Source organism: Dipodomys merriami, unplaced genomic scaffold (assembly GCF_024711535.1).
Source record: "Dipodomys merriami isolate MVZ:Mamm:240054 unplaced genomic scaffold, mDipMer1.0.p SCAF_26, whole genome shotgun sequence".
Lineage (NCBI taxonomy): Eukaryota > Metazoa > Chordata > Mammalia > Rodentia > Heteromyidae > Dipodomys > Dipodomys merriami.
In genome coordinates this window covers 11,522,501-11,539,176 of record NW_027204048.1, presented here as the reverse complement: position 1 = coordinate 11,539,176, position 16,676 = coordinate 11,522,501, and the positions used below count along the sequence as shown (strand labels likewise).

The 16,676-nt window shown below is 44.0% G+C and overlaps 1 protein-coding gene across 1 annotated transcript in view; it reads left to right on the top strand.

Moving 5' to 3' along the window:
- Positions 1-16,676, top strand: part of Dmrt1 (doublesex and mab-3 related transcription factor 1) — a 99,756-nt gene that overhangs the window by 81,335 nt on the left and 1,745 nt on the right. The gene's annotated exons all lie outside the window — the stretch shown is intronic.

Genomic DNA, 16,676 nt, shown 5'->3' with positions numbered 1-16,676 from the left:
CCCCTCCCATCCCTATCCTCAAGTTACATTTAGTTCACTTTTTACACAGTAGACCTTGAACAGAATGGCTGCATTTGCTCACCCTTGCCCTCTCTTCATGTGCCCATCCCCTCATTTATTACTTTTTTTCTTTTGATACTACTGGGATTTGAACTCAGGTCCTTTCAATTGCCATGCAGCAACTCTTATCACTTGAGCTCTGCTCCCAATCCTTTTGGTTTTAGTCAGTTTTGGGGATATGTCCTTGTTTTTATTGGTTTGTTTGTTTTTAACCTGGAGCCAGCATTGGACCATGATCTTCTGTCTTTGTGCGCTTTATAGCTGGGATCATGGCGTGCGCTCCCCCATGCCTGGCTTATTGGTGGAGATGGGCCTCTCAGTCATTTTCTGCCAAGGTTTGCTACCAGCTTTTGCAGTGACCCTGTGGCTGTTTGTCTAGGCACTTGGGACTAGAATGGTGAATGTGAAAAAGAGAAAAGCTGATTGCAGATGGTTGTGTAGTAACTATAGACAGGGCAGGGTTCTGTGATCTCATGGTGGAGAGTACCGAGTTCAAGTCCTGACACTCAGTAGTAGTGTGTGCCCTTGAGCATATTAATCACCTTTTCTTGTGTCTTCATTTTGTTCATTTGTTGTTTTGTGTTTGTCCAGGGGCTCTTAAACGCAGTGTCTGGGTCTTATCCTTAAGCTTTTTTTTTTTTTTAACTAGTACTTTACCATTTGAGTCATGGCTCCACTTCTGGCCTTTTGGTGTTTTAATTGGAGAAAACAGTCTCACAGTCTTTCCTGCCCTGGATGGCTTCGAACTGTGATCCTCAGATCTCAGCCTCCTGGATAGCTAGGATTACAGGCGTAAGCCACTGGTACCTGGTTGTGCCTCAGATTTTAAACCTGACAAATGAAGATATTAATATCCACCTCCCTGAAGAGTTTTGGTGAAGATGCTCGGTAAAGTACAATCCCAGAGCCCAGTAGGGACCCAGTGAATGAGAGCAGTTAGGACTAACCATAATGCTAATAAATAATGTGGATTGAATCTCATTTGGAAAACTGCTAAGTCAGCACTTGGTACACCTGTCCTAGGCTGGTGGTCCAGTCTTCCTGGGAATTCTGTGTGATTTTTCCAGCTGTCCACCAGCCTCCACGCATTAAAGGAGCTGGTCCCGCCTACAGAATTCAGTGCTTACAACAGCAGTCTTGGTTTTTTTCTCTTCCCGATTTTCTGTCTTTCAGTCTTCTTCCCTATGTCTGTAGTTTTTATGACTGTATAATAATGATAATAATAATGTTGTTTTCTCCCTTGCTGTTTGGTTGTTTCAACACAGAGATTTCTATGTTTGTGGGGGGGAGGGGGGTACATGGTCCTAGAGCTTGAACTCAGGACTTAAGATACTGTCCCTGAGCTTTCTTTTTCCCCTCAAGGCTCTGGCTCTATCCCTTGAGCCGGAGCTAGAGCTTTTTTGTGCCTAACTAGAGTTAAGAGTCTCATGGAGTTCTTAACCCAGGCCGGCTTCAAACCAAGATCCTCAGATCTCAGCCTCCTGAGTAGCTAGGATTACAGGAGTGAGCCACCAGCCTCTGGCTCAGCTGGTCAATTCAAATGGCTTCACTAAGAAGTCACTTGGAAAGGCTGCTACTATGCTTGCACATGGAGGCAGGGACTACAACCTCATACAGCAAGAAAGGGCCTTTTCTATACATTGTAGAACCTTCACACAATCAAAATGAACCTCAGTGATTGGTCCACTCGGGCAGCGTTTTTGGTATAGATGACACTCTAGATCTAAAGTTTGTCCTGCCCCAAGCTAACATGTCTGTGTGCTTGGAAGCTTCCTTTTTCACATGAAAGTATCAGAAAGGGGGTGAGCATCATGAAGGTTGCCTCTGCATCTTGGAGGAATTGATGTAATTGGATGCTCTCCTTGAAGGAGCTCCTGGCTGTTTCTGGAGCAGACTGAAGGGAGGACTAAGGCGTTTGTCCAGCAGAGAGGAGATCTGCGAGAGGACAGGGGATACAGGGTTCTTAAGAGGAGGACAGAAGGGAGAGAAGAGGTGCAGCTGTCCCCCAGCCCAGAACTGTGCAGATGTCACAGGTATCATAGAGAAGCTTGTCTTTCTCCTGACTTTGCCAAACCCCAGGGTCCCTGGTGAGTATTGGAAATACTTTGATTATCTGTTCTCGTTACGTGAAAGGATGAGCAGGAGTATGAACTAGTGACAACTGAATGCTTGTTTAGAACTTAGCAGGCTTGATTGTTTTTAATCACAGCAGCCTGCGTGTGTGTGCATGTGCATGCATGCGTTACATGCGCATGTGCCCAGTACTGTGACTAAGGTATTTGCTCAGGATTGGCGTTCTACCAGTTTGAGCCACACCTCCATTGCTGGCTTTTTGGTGGATAATTGGAGATAAGTATCTCCTGGACTTTTTTCTGCCCAGATTGGCTTCACACCACAATTTTCCGATCTCATGAGTAGGCAAGGTTACAGGAATGAGCCACAAGCTCCTGCCTAGATCAGCCTTTGATAGTCTTCTTTTCTTATAATGGATGAGGAATTGAAATATAGAGCTGGGTGCTGGTGGCTCACAATTATAATCCCAGTTCCTTAGGAGGCTGAGATCTGAGGATCCTGGTTCAAAGCCATCCCAGGCAAGAAACCCCATGGAACTCTTATCTCCAATTAACCACCAGAAAACCGAAAGGGGAGCTGTGGCTCAAAGTGGTAGAGCACTAACCTTGAACAAAAAGAGCTCAGTGACAAGGTCCAGGCTCTGAGTTCAACAATAACAAAGAAATTCAGAGCTGTTACACTGATTGTCTGGGACAGATCACTAGTAAGGAACGATGTAAGATTTCATCTCAGGTGTGTCTCTTAACAGTGTTCTCTTATGAGAACAGAGACGGGCTTTATTTACAGGAATAGGCCTTGTAACTATTGTGTTGGGCAGGGCCAACCCAGAACCGATGCTCAGTCGGTACCTGTGTGTGAGGTAACCAGTGCCTAAGAACCGTTTTTAGCTAGAGGTCAATGGAGAAGTAGGGAAGAAGGACCACCAGGCTCCCAGAGTTCCCTATGTCCAACACCTGGCGTGTGAAAGCTAATGTCCTGAAATTTATACCCCAAGGAATTATGGCACAATGAAAAGTGTGTAATTTGATAGTTCGTGCAATGCAGATAGTTTTTCCAATCCCTAGGAGGCTTGCACATTTCAGCTTCCAGCAGCGATCTCCACAGGTGAGATAGTCACTTGGAGATGAACTTTCTGGAATGAGCAGACTCCACTTGAACCTGAAGGAACGGAGGGAGCCATTTCTTATCTGACTACTCTTCACCCTGAACTTCTGGGGAAGCCAATAACACAGTGAGCGTAGGAATTCCCATCCGGTTTTCAAACTAGAGAGTTAATTACAGTCTTCACTGAAGATGAACCAAGTGTGAAAATATCTGATCTGCCTGGAATGTGGGGCTAGGGAGGAGAGTGTGTGGGCTGGACTTTGTGCCCGGGCATTTAAATACTTTCAACAGTAGCACTGAGGGTGAAATTAATGATTTTGTGAGCAAATCTTGGCCTTTTGGATAGTCAGAGGGGATGAAATTTATATTCTTGCTGACTGTTTTTTTTTTTTTTTTTGCTCCCTCTGTAAGCCACTTCACCAGCCCATTAGTATTCTGATGACAAGACTATCTCAGGTTCTGAGTGGCTGTTAACTGCTCAGTAGGCTGAGATCTAAAGATCTCAAGGCAGGAAAGAACCTGAGACTCTTAGTTCTAATTAATCACCCAAAAAACTAGAAAGCTAGAAGTTGAGCTGTAACTCAAGTAGTGGAGCACTAGCCTTGAGCAATAAAAAGCTAAGGGGAGGGGTGGGGGAGGGTTGGCCACCCGTGGCTTACAACTGTAATCCTAGCTACTCAGGAGGCTGAGAGCTGAGGGTCATGGTTCAAAGCCAGCCCGGACAGGAAGGCTCATGAAACTCTTATCTCCAATTAACCACCAGAAACCCGAAGTGGTGCTATGGCTCATGAGCTTGGATTGAGCTGAATTGCTCAGAGACAGCGCCCAGGCCCAGAGTTCAAGCCCCATGACTGACCAAAAAAAAAAAAAAAAAAAAAAGCCCACTGAGTCTTGAGTTCAAGCCCCAGTATTGACACCAAAATAAATAAATAAAATGCTACAGACTTAAATCTCCAGTATTGTAAAGGTTTTGAAAACCTTTGTAGACTGACATCTGGCCATTTTGCCCAGATGTTTTGTGTGTGTGCTTAACAAAGAACATGGGCTTGCTCATGGTTGGGGCTGGAGTTCTCGATCTGTCTGTTGAGTCAAGCTCATTTATCATACCGTTCTCCTCTTTAATCCATCAGCCAACCAATTAATCATCAATAAAAGCCATCTATCCAACTGATGGCCATATTAGCTGTTTTTGTCAATGTGTAACTTTCATAAGCCTCTTTCATCATGGAGGGGAAATAATGTCTCTTATCTTTCTAGCTGCCATCATTCTGACATTTCTGTTAGTGTCTTGGTTGAACTGTGCCCACTCAAGCTGAGTGCAGAGTAGATTCACCATGCTTCATGAATTCAAATCACTGAGAGAAATAATCTGTTTTGGATAAATGAACTCCCATGTAACTGAAATTTTCTCCTGCAAATGCCAAAGACTCCTACATCCCTTCCCCCCACCCCCTAAGCCATACTACCCTATTTTGGCAACAGGGGGCTTGTGTTATGTTCAGCTGCCTTGCTTCCTTTGCAAGAAAGAACCGCTATCCTTGCCCTCCCCAGGACTCCAGATTCATTGTCACAGGGATCATTGTACTTCTGCCTCTGCTGGCTTCCTAGCTGCTTCTTAGATTTCCTGGCCTTTCCTTGTGGTAGACTTGGCAACTGTCACTTCTGTTTCCTCATTACAGCCGTCTTCTATGCCTGCTCATCCAGAGTGACTTAGGAAACACGCCAGCTAGCTTCACCCAGTGAGTTAGCTTTTATTTATTTATCAGCCACCTGTTGAGTTCTGATCATATGCAAGGCTTTCAGCTAGTGGACAGCCCAGGACTTGAAGGGGAAACATGACAGGGACCTTCCTGGTCTGTATGGGAGTCACTGGGTCTATAGAAGAGTATAAATGAGAGCTGCACAAAGGAAGGTATGGAACTCTGGGAGTTGTCTCTGCTTGAGTACTTGGCATTTAAGTCGGGTGTGGATGTGATGGGGAGAGAAGGGGTCCAACTCAAAGGAAGGAGGCTCGTGGGTCTGTGCTGGGATCTGGGGTGGGAACAAGGCTCACACTGCGCTTAGCTATCAGGAGAAGTGGGAGTCAGATGGCTTCTCAAATGCCAGACCAAGGTGGGGCTGGCACCTTTTCCCAAACCATGAGAAGTGTGTGTTTAAGAGAAAATATCCAAGACACTTTTTTGGAAGCCTATGTGCCACTCTGGGAAAATAAGCAGAGAGAGTTGAATAGATGGACTGAATACCAGCAAATTAGATGTAAGAGTAGTGGGCCAGAAGTTGGGTGAAGTTCAGAGCCATGGGATCAGTGGGAAGTAGAGCAGACAGATATCAACGGAGTAGGACTTAGCATCTGCTTCCGCTAGAGGGGCCTGAGAAGCAGAGGTTGCAGTTTGAGCACACCATTGAGGTGAGTGAGCATCCAGGTTGTTGGGGGAGATCCAGGGTCCATCTCAAGCCAAGCTGGCCCTGCTGGAACACTGTCCAGGTGGGAACTTCCGGCACCTGTGTAACACACAGAAGCCATTCTCTGTGAGAATGCAGAGCAGGAGAGACTGTGGATGAAGCCATCTGGAAGGAAGTGATACTAAAATCTTGAGTCACAAATGAGTATCAAGTCTGGCAGCTTGAAAGGAGGTCTGGATTAGAGAAGAGATAATCTAGAAAGAGGAGATTGCACGAATTAAGAGCCTTTATGGCCTGAGGCTAGAGCAGGGGGCGTGGTCTCCTGCACACGTGGGGAGAAGGAAAGACCAGAGAGGCAATGGGCTTTGGCGACCAGCAGGTCAATGAGTGGGCTTAAGGAGATTTTTCTGAGAATTAGGCAGCATCCATTTTGCCTGCTGATTGGCAAAGCCCATTTTTTCAATTGAACTTGGTGGTGAACTTGGCCAGACAGTGGCTCAGGGTTGGGAGAGAGCAAGAAGTGAAGGAAAGAAATGTCATCCAACGATCACAGCCAAGTGTTGTTGGTGGCTCATGTCTGTAATCCTGGCTACTCAGGAGGCTGAGATTTGAGGAACATGGTTCTAAGCCAGGCTGGGCAGAAAAGTCCATGTGACTTTTATCTCCAACTAACCAGCAAAAAAACCCCCCAAAAACCAGAAGTGGAAGTGTGGCTCAAGTGGTAGAGCACTAGCCTTGAGCAAAAAATCTCAGGGTCAGTGCCCTGGTCCTAAATTCAAGCCCAGGTATCATCCTGCCACCACCAAATATCCACTGATAAGTGAGTCAATATATTTAAGCAAGGCCTTGAAGAGATATTTACATATCCCTATTTATAGCAGCATTATTCACAGTAGCCTGGTGGTAAACACAACTCAAATAACTGTCTTCAATGACTGTATAAAGAAAATCTATATACCAAAACAGGTAGAATATCACTCAGCCTTTAAAATGAAGGAATTTCTACCCGTTGTTGGTAGCTCCTACCTGGAATCCTAGCTACTCAGGAGTCTGAGATACAAAGAATCAAGGTTTGAAGCCAGCTGGGCAGAAAAGTTTGAGACTCAATCACTGACATAATCATCAAAAAAGCCAGGCTGGAGACATGGCACAAGTAGTAGAGCACCAGTTGAATAGGCAAGTCAAGCCTTGAGTTCAAACGCCTGTCCTGGCAGGAAAACAAGAACAGAATGAAATGCTGACACATGGTGTAACATGAACATCATGCTAAGTGAAATAAGAGAGACACAAAAGCCAGACAGCATAGGATTCCATTCCCATGGGTGCCTAGAGCAGCAGCATCCCAGAGACAAAAGGAAAGCAATGTTTGCCCTGGAAGAATGAGAGGGTGCCAGGGGTTAGTTGTTAGCAAATATGGACTTTTGTGTCTGAAAGTGAAAAAGTTCCAGAGATGAGTGATGCCACTCAACTCACACTCAAAAATGATGGCACATTTTATGCCACATGCATTTTACAACAATTGAAAAAACACACACACACACAATAAAGCACAGAACATTATCCCCGAGGGAAACTAATATGTTGACCAAAGGAAGGAAGAAATAAAGAAGACTTTGTTACCAGCAGTGGTTAAATCGCAGCTGGGGATTGAACCCAGGATCCCAAGAATGCCAGCCATGTGTTCTGTCGTTGTACCACACCTTCACCCTCCAGTTTTTCTTGAGAGCTGGCTAAAATACCTGAGGTGTAAACCATGATTCTGAGCTCAGTCAAACAGTAGACAGCAGAGCTCAGTGACATTCTCAGGATGCCTATGTTAAACCTCAATAGGGTTGAAGTCCTTTCTTAGCAGCTAATTGGACAGAAAGCATTTTAAACCAAAAAATGTAGAAGCAGGTCCCTGGTGGCTCATGCCTATTTTCCTAGCTACTCAGGAGGCTGAGATCTGAGGATTGCTGTTCAAAGCCAGCCCAGGTAGAAAAGTCTGAGAGACTCATCTCCAATTAACCACCAGAGAACTGGAAGTGGTGCTGTGGCTCCAAGTGGTAGAGCACTAGTCTTGAGTAAAAAGAGCTCAGGGACAGTGTCCAGGCCGCTAGATCAAGCCCCATGACCGATCAAAAAATAATAATAAAACGTTGTAAGAACATATATAAAACTGTTTTTGTGTTTAGGATCTAAAGAAAAGTGAAGAAATACTCGTGTGAGGGGAGGGGAGGTAGTCTATACTATATTGTTGCTGTTGTTTAATTTCTGTTCACACACAACTGAAGCCATTCTAAAATGCATGTGCTTGACCTATAATCTGCACTACTTTACTCATCCTTGAGATCTGTGTGGTGTATAGGTGATAAAATGGTGTGAACAACTTTGATTGGGCATGTATCCTCCTGTCTGCAAACACTTGAAATTTTCTTTCCTGATTTTGGCCAGCGTTTATTTTATGTATTTTATCCTGATGCTTGCTTCTCTCTTCTGAAGTGGAGAAAAATAGTACTGATTACTAACTAGTATCAAGTTTCCAGTAATAGCAGTTAGAAGAAGCTGGAAAGGACCAGTTGTATAGTATGAATGCCAGGCCTTGATGCAGTTTTGCATTTAGCCAATAGTGTCCACCAGAAATCATATTTGATTTTTGCAAGCAGCAGAGTCTCCAGGTAGTAAAGAGAAAACAATTTGCTTCATACCAGTCTCTGCCCTGATACTAGCATATCACTTGGGCTTCAGTATTTATTTTCAAATTATAAGCTGCAAATTGTAAATAAGTTCCCTTGGAGAAATGGTCTCTAGAATCTTTCCTCATATCCACTTAATTGGAAAGTGTCAGACTCTTTTGAAATGAAATGCTTCTCAAAATCCACAGAACTAAAACATCACATCTGAAATGTTTATTTTTTTCCAATGATGTAAATACAAAGTGGAAAGCCAACTGCAAGCTGTGGATTGAATAGCCAAGCCCTCCTGGACACTAGGTTAGAAGGCAATGCTCACAGCATGTGACCAGAACCCTGTTTCTGCCAGTGGGGTCAGTTCTAAAACCTTTATCCTTTTGCCTTAAGAATAGCAGCTGCCTACCAAGTTGGAATTGCCACGGTATTTTACCTTAAGGCTGAAGCAGCCATGATTCTTTCTTCTGCACTCTCACTGTAAAGCTGTTTCTTACTGAAAATACCTAGACAGTCAACCTACTTGGCATAGAATGGCCAATGTCACAGCCTGCTTTAAGAGTTTGTTTCTCTACCCCAATTCACATGGCAACCCTCTTGCAAGTAATTTATATTTTTAAAAAGCCTTACTTTCAGTTAGCCACCAGAACTCCAGAACTGGAGCCATGTATCCAGTGGTGTAGCGCCAGTGTTGAGCAGAAAAATCTCAGGGATAGCACGCAGGTCCTCAGTTCAAGCTACACACACACACACACACACACACACACACACACACACACACACACACACACACACACACACACACACACACACACACACACACACACACACACACACACACACACACACACACACGATGAACTTTCAAACCTCCAAAAATGGTTTTGAATTTGATGTCCTTCTTGCCAATGTGACTTGGCGCTGTTAATGACTGTGAAGGTTGAGGCGATGGGTACTTTGGTAGCATAAGCCTTTTTTCTTTTTCTTTTCGTGGATGCAGGAATGGGAAAGATAGTTGATGTCATAGGAAGTAAACTGGAATATCTGGGGGCATGCTTTAGAAATTACTAGAAAATAGTATTCCCATCCAATGAGCAAGCAAACCATTCTTCCCTTACTTAGAGGCAGAAAGAATCTCATTGTGGGGCTGAAATTGGTTCTAAATTTTGAAAAAGCATGGCACAGATATCCCAAAAGAAGTTTCCACTGTACCACTCTTGGGCGTATTTAGCCCTGGCAGAATGAGGCTCTGAACCTGATCTTTGGTGCTTGGGGGGGTGGGTAGGGGTTTGCCTTTTGCCTCTGCCTTCTTCCTTTATAAATGGGGACAGGGTTGAGCCCTGAGGACAGTTCTGTGTCATTGGTGGGGGCTGATACGCCAAAGAATTTGCATCATGATAATGCTCGTTATGATAATCCAGTCCCTATTGGATCCTACGCCTGTGGCCAGGTGATTTCAGCATGACTGCATGGTGCCTGTTCCTAGTATCACTTCCCAGCATTCTCCCCCTCCCCAACAGTCAGAAAAGCATATTCACTACCTGGTATGGTGGCAGGGCCAAGGCTGGGGGATGGGGGAGTGCCTGCTGCTGCTGGTAAGTAATTGTGGCTAGGAGAAGTCAGAGCATCTCCACTGCTGATCAACAAGAGGGTTTAGGGGAGAGGTGAAGGGTTAAGGCAACTGAGTCCCTGACAGGGTGGAGCTGTCATAGGCTAAATAAAGACTTCAGCTGCCAGAATCCAGCTGTGATCCTGGAGGGTTTGTTATGGACTGGTAGAGAAGGTAGAGGTGGAAAAGGAAGACTTAGCTTATTAGCCTTGGGGTGAATTCCATGGGTGGATGAGGAGCAGGTGCATTTTTTTGTGAACTCCATGAACAGTAGGAAAACAAATTACAGCATAGAAAGGTCCAGACTAGCTGCGGTGCTGGTGGCTCACACCTGTAATCCTAGCTCATCAGGAGGCTGCTTTCTAAGGTTTGCAGTTCAAAGCCAGCCTGGGCTGGAAGGTCCATGAGACTCTTATTTTCAGTTAACCACCAGAAAACCTGAAGTAGTGCTGTGGCTCAAAGTGGTAAAGCCTTGAGCAAAAGAACTCAGGGACAGTGCCCAGGCCCTGATTCAAGCCTCATGACTGGAAAAGAAAAGAGAGAGGGGGGGGGTGGGAGGAAAGGAAAGAAAGAAAGAAAGAAAGAAGAAAGGGAGGGAGGGGCTGGAAAGGTGGCTCAGTGGTACAGTGCTTGCCTTGCATGCCTGAGGCCCTGGGTTTGACTCCTCAGCATCACATAAGCAGAAAAAAAAAGCTGGAAGTGGCACTGTGGCTCAAGTGGTAGAGCGCTAGCCTTGAGCTGAAGAGCTGAGGGACAGCGCCCAGGCCTAGAGTTCAGACCCCACAACCGGGCCCCCCCCCCAAAAAAAAAGGAGAAAGGAAGGAAGGTAAGAAGGTAGGTCTAGACTATGAGCCTAGGTTGCAGACTTCCAGGAAGAGGCTCTTTGATAGGTCTCTGTTTAATTAATTTAATTTAGGAAGGTTTGAACTCAGTGGTTTCGTTTTCCTAGTCAGGCACTCTACCACTTGAGTCATACCTCCAGTCCTGTTTATTTTGAAGATGGAATCTAGTAGTTGGCTCTGTCACACTGACCCAGACCCTCTGATATCAACCTCCTGCGTACCTAGGATTATAGGTGGAAGCTAATGCTGTTTCCAGTTTATTTTGAGAATTAAATTGCTCTATGAAGCCTGGCAATCGGTGACTCATGCCTATAATCCTAGCTATTCAATAGTCTAAGATCTGAGGATCATGGTTCAAAACCACCCCAGGCAGAAAAGTCTGTGGGATTCTTTATCTCCAACTAACCACACACACACACACACACACACACACACACACACACACACACACACACACACACACACACACATACACACACACACACACACACACACACACACACACACACACACACACAGCCAGAAGTGGAGATGTGGCTCAAGAGGTATGATACCAGTCTTGAGCAAGAAAGCCCAGGGAGAGTGCACAGGCACAGAGTTTAAGCCCCTGGACCTGGGGTGGAGGCAGGGTGTTTGCTCTATCATTTCTGACTTCGGTATACATGTTCATGAAACATGAAATTTAGAGGAAAGGAGGGATCATCAATGTTGCATAAGTAATTTCTGTTCTGCATTTAGCTAGGGTTGGTTTTTCTTTTTTTGGTATGTGTGTGTGTGTGTGTGTGTGTGCGTGTGCGCGCGCGCGTGCATGCGCACATGTGTGTGCATGCTTGGGCTTGAACTCAGGCCTGTGCCCTTGCTTAGATTTTTTTGCTCAAGACTGGCACACTTTACTATTTGAGCCATAATTCCACTCGGCTTTTTTTTTTTCCATTTTGTACTGGTACTAGGGCTTGAACTCAGGGCCTGGATACTGTCCTTTAGCCTTTTCAGCTCAAGGCTGATGCTCTGCTTCTCAACGATTTGTCTGCCCAGACTGGCTTCCAACTGTGAGCCTCAAATCTCAGCTTCCTGAGTAGTGAGGACTGCAGAGCTGAGACCTAAGTACTTTAACACTTCTGGCTTTTTGCTGCTTAATTGGAGGCAGAGCCCTGTTCGCTCAGTTTTTAAAATGCTGTATTCCCCAGTGTTTGCAAAAGTTATGATGGTTCTATGTAGAGGGTAGTATGGTAAGTTCCCCATTTCCATCTCTGCGAACTTTCATGAACCATCGCGTGGTACATAGATCACCAATGCTTTGTTCCTTAATATGCCGATTCAGAAATGGCACCCTTCCAAAAGTAATGTTAGATTTTCGACAGTTAAGATAGGGTTTTAAAGAAAGCATTCCCCAGCATAGTACCTTCTCTCTTGTCACTATGTGTTAATTCCACTTAGAGAAAAACACACTTAATTGTTTCAAAGATTACTTTTTTTTTTTTTTTAGTAAATTTGTAGTAAATGGGGGAGATTAATAAAGAGCTATTTTTTTCTCAGCCTGTGGTTTCTAATTACATCAGTTACAGCTCAGCCTTCTTCTTAACTAGAGTGCAGGCATAAACTGGAAAAGAATGAGCTAATCCATGATAGATCAGGTGGAATAAAGATCTCCATTCATATCTTTACTTTTATCCCTTGTTCTGAGTGCCAAGAATTAATGCTGTTTGAAAGTACAAGCTGAACCTGCCAGGCCCCAGTGGCTGAGATAATCCTAATTATTTTCAGTGTTAGTGAGAAGGGTAGCCGCCACACTGGGGGGGGGGGGGAGTTTTCTATTGTGAAACATTAAGTATCTGCTAAGTAGTATTGATTGGATCTGATTTTATTTCCAAACACGACTGTTATGGTGAAGCAGGAGAATTCGTTGTTGAAGAAATTTTCATCACTTTCCACCATTCAGAAAGTCACCAAGCCATTCATTTCTCTTCCTAGGCAAGAGTGGCCAAGTGAAGAACTGACACCCACTCGTGTTTTATTTTTTAATGGTTTCTTAGTAGGAGTTTAATAGTATTTAACATACAGAGGAAGAACATTTTTCCCCCTCGAGCACGGAATAGTGCGTTTTCTCACCTCACTGGGAGAGAATTACTCGTTCCAGCCCATTGACTTCCAACAGATTATTCAAGTTAAAAGTCAGGGGTCTTTGCAATGTCAAAAGACTGAGCAGTTAGAGTGGTTTTTGTTTGGTTTGGTTTTTTTTTTTTGTTTGTTTTGTTTTGTTTAAAGAGGGTTTTTCCTTTTACTTATTTTTTTTTCCTTGTGGCAGTGTATAATCATTTTTTTTCCCCAAAAAGAATAGTGGTAGTTAGATGGCCTCTCCAAAATGATCTTAAATGTTTCTTCTTCATATTGATTAGAACTGTTCTGGCTAAGGTTTTGGTTTGTTTGTTTTGAAATAATAATAAAAGAAAGATCGTTTAGACAAGTAAGCTATATGAGAGACACCAGGCCCTGGGCTTGCTGGTTCAAATGGGGGTCAGCTCTATGCTCCATCCACCTTCTTTGTAACACAAGAAAAGATCAGATGGGCAAGTTTTCCTTCTTTCTTTCACTTTACTGTTCAACCTCGCCTCTAGCCTCCAGAATCATTTCTTCCATTTCTGTAAATGCTGCCAGGCTAGCTGTGATTATGGGTTAGCATAATCCTTAATTGGTTATTGCCTGTGAATGCTTCCTGCCCCCTTTTTTTTCCTCCCCCAAGCACTAAAGCGGGGCACTCACATCTTCAGTGAGCATCTCTGAGCCAATTATTCTTTCTTTCTTTGGGGTTATTCCCCAGAGTGGAATTACCAGGTCAGAGGGCTGAACAGTCTCTTGGTTCTTATTACATGTCACCAAATTGCTGTCCAGAAAGATTGAACCAATTTCTACTGCTTCCAGTAACTGTCTCCACAGAGCCCAGGACATTATAAGTTAGGAGAATTTTTACAAAATGATTCATTTTCTGTTGAGATTAGACCTGCCCAGGGCCCATTAGAGTCCACTTAAAAAGAGAGAGGGAAAAGGGATCACTTTGGGTGTTTAAATTTCTAATTGATATTCAGTAATTTGCAATGGTCAATCATGAATAAAGGTACTAAAGTTGCATTAAAATGGATGAGATAGCTGGCTGCTAGTGCCTGTAATCCTAGCTACCCAGGAGGCTGAGATCTGAGGATCAGGATTGAAGCCATCCCAGACAGGAAAATTCCATGGGACTTTTTATCTCCAATTAACCAGCAAAAAGCAGGAAGTGGAGCTGTAACCCAAATGGTAAAGCACCAGCCTTGAGCAAAAAAAAATCTAAGGGCCGGGCGCTGGTGGCTCACGCCTGTAATCCTAGCTACTCAGGAGGCTGAGATCTGAGGATCGCGGTTCAAAGCCAGTCCAGGCAGGAGAGACCGTGAGACTCCTATCTCCAATAAACCACCAGAAAACCGGAAGTGGCGCTATAGCTCAAGTGGTAGAGCGCTCGCCTTGAGCTGAAGAGCTGAGGGACAGCGCCCAGGCCCAGAGTTCAAGCCCCACGACCGACAAAAAAAAAAAAAAAAAAAAAAATCTAAGGCACAGTGCCCAGGCTCTGAGTTCACACTCCAATGTCAGAAGGCTGGAGGGCCGGGGGGTAGGCCAAGATAACTTTAAAGGACAGTATTAAAGAACTGCAGTAAAGGGGCTGGGAAGGTGGCTCAGTGGTAGAGTGCTTGCCTTGCATACATGAGGCCCTGAGTTCAATTCCTCAGCACCACATAAGCAGAAAAAGCCGCAAGTGGTGTGCTGTGGCTCAAGTGGTTAAGCGCTAGCCTTGAGCTGAAGAACTGAGGGACAGCGCCCAGACCCAGAGTTCAGGCCCCACAACTGACCCCCCCCCTCCAAAAAACGAATTGCAGTAAAATAGATCTTGAGTATTAGTAAAGGGAGGAAAACACTAAATCTTTGTTAGGCAGTTTGGAACTTTTATGAAGTGCTATACAAAATGAGTTGAACAGACACTGTCCCTAATTTCTACAGGCTAATATTCAAAGCCATACTAAGCCTTGAATGGGTTAATAAAACAATAATACAGATTTAGATTTTGAGTGGAGAAACACTTTTTCTAAATGCAGGTGCTTTTCAAAACAGATTGAGTTCATGTATTTACTCCTTCTCAGGAGCTCAGTCATGCGTTAAGTGGGCTCCGAGCTCGATCTGTGCAGGTAACACATTCTTTGTATCTCACATCACACGGGGACTTTCCAAGGAAACATTTCCTAGGCAAGTGAGAGCAAAAGGGGAGGCGCTTCCCAAATTTCTTTCTTTTCCAGAATTCCCACTCTTCCCTCTTTCTCGTCTCAAATTGGCTACATGGGGGTTGGGCAAGAACTCACTTTTCTTTATCTTCTAACTGTAGGAGAAAGGCAGGCCCAGGGCAGAAGTGTTGGAGAACCTTGCTCATTCCTGAACAGACTCTGCATCTGCCTGGCAGGGTTCATTTCTACATCCCCTTAATCCCACACAGGGACTAGAAAGGTGATCAGGGTTAGAATAAACTGCAAGAGCATGCCAGTCAGGGTCTCCCTTATAAAATGGGTGAGAATTATGCTCTCTGTGAATGCTTTGAGGGATGAAATACTTCATTACAGTATGGGTCATACTAAAAGGTAGTGGCTTTGGGCAAGCAGATGAACTCAGACTCTCCAGTGTGCTCTCCACCTGGACATACTCACAAGATCTCAGAACAAAGACTACCACCTTTGAACAACATTTCTTCCTTTGTATATTCACAGTCCAGTGCCTGCACATGGTGTGTGCAGTATGTATGTACAAGTTATAAGTCACTTTGTATTTGCAAGGGCTTTGAAATCCATATTAACAACTCAGATTTAGTAAGATGTTGTTGCCTGCAAGAAGGTTAGAAGATGCACATGCATACTTTTCTCCCCTTCTCCACCCCCTGCATCTATAAAACATCATTTAATGATTCCTATTTCTTTGAACGCTTGCAAACTGTTCCTTTTTAAGTTACAACAGACTGAAATTCATTATCAGTCATCATTGATACAAAAAGTAATTGCTTGTCAGGAAAATGGCTTTTCAAATTTCTTCACCTTATGAAGTCTTCAGAGCATCCTTTATTGGTTATAGAAGTAGCTGGGTGAGAAAACAACAACAACCTGTCCATCTGTCTTATCTGTATGTCACACTGGGGGAAGAAAATAATTTGGTCCAATGGTTAAAGGTCCACTTGTGAAATCGCAGCTCTGATCTTTTTATTTCCCTGTGGTTCCACTAGCGGAAGCAGACCTTTTCCAAATGCATAACAAGTGTAAATAGTGTTCTCTTGTAAAAAGGTCTCTTTCAGCATAATATACCTTATTAAATTCCAAACATAATAAGTATTGATGGCAAACATTTCAGAACCCAGTACAGCTTCTTCTAGGATTTAGTTCTCTCCAAATGACTTCAGCACTCAGCTCCCGGTGCATTTTGCTAATTACATCATAGATTTCCCTATTGATGAACACAAGCTGAATTAACACAGGAGCACTAATGTACCCTTTCACCATTATTGTCGTACAAGAAGCCGTGGCAGATGCTGGCAGTTAGTTACACAAACATTAGTATTAACGATTGGCCATTTGGAATTGGTGACAAACTACTGCCCGGCAGAATCCTGAGGCTGAAACCAATCAGGAAGTTAATGAGGAGAGAAATTACCACTGCAGCTTCCCTTTAATTACATTCACACTAGGCATGAAGGGAGTTCTGGGGGTGGATCTAAACTCAGCTAAGGTTAAGAAGGTCAGAGACCCTTTTGCTTAAATTTTGTATCTATTGCGGCTGGTAGGGTTGCAAAAAATTGTTTATTAGCACATTACTATAGCATCCTTCATATTTAATGTCAGTGTCTCAGTTTTTATGTTC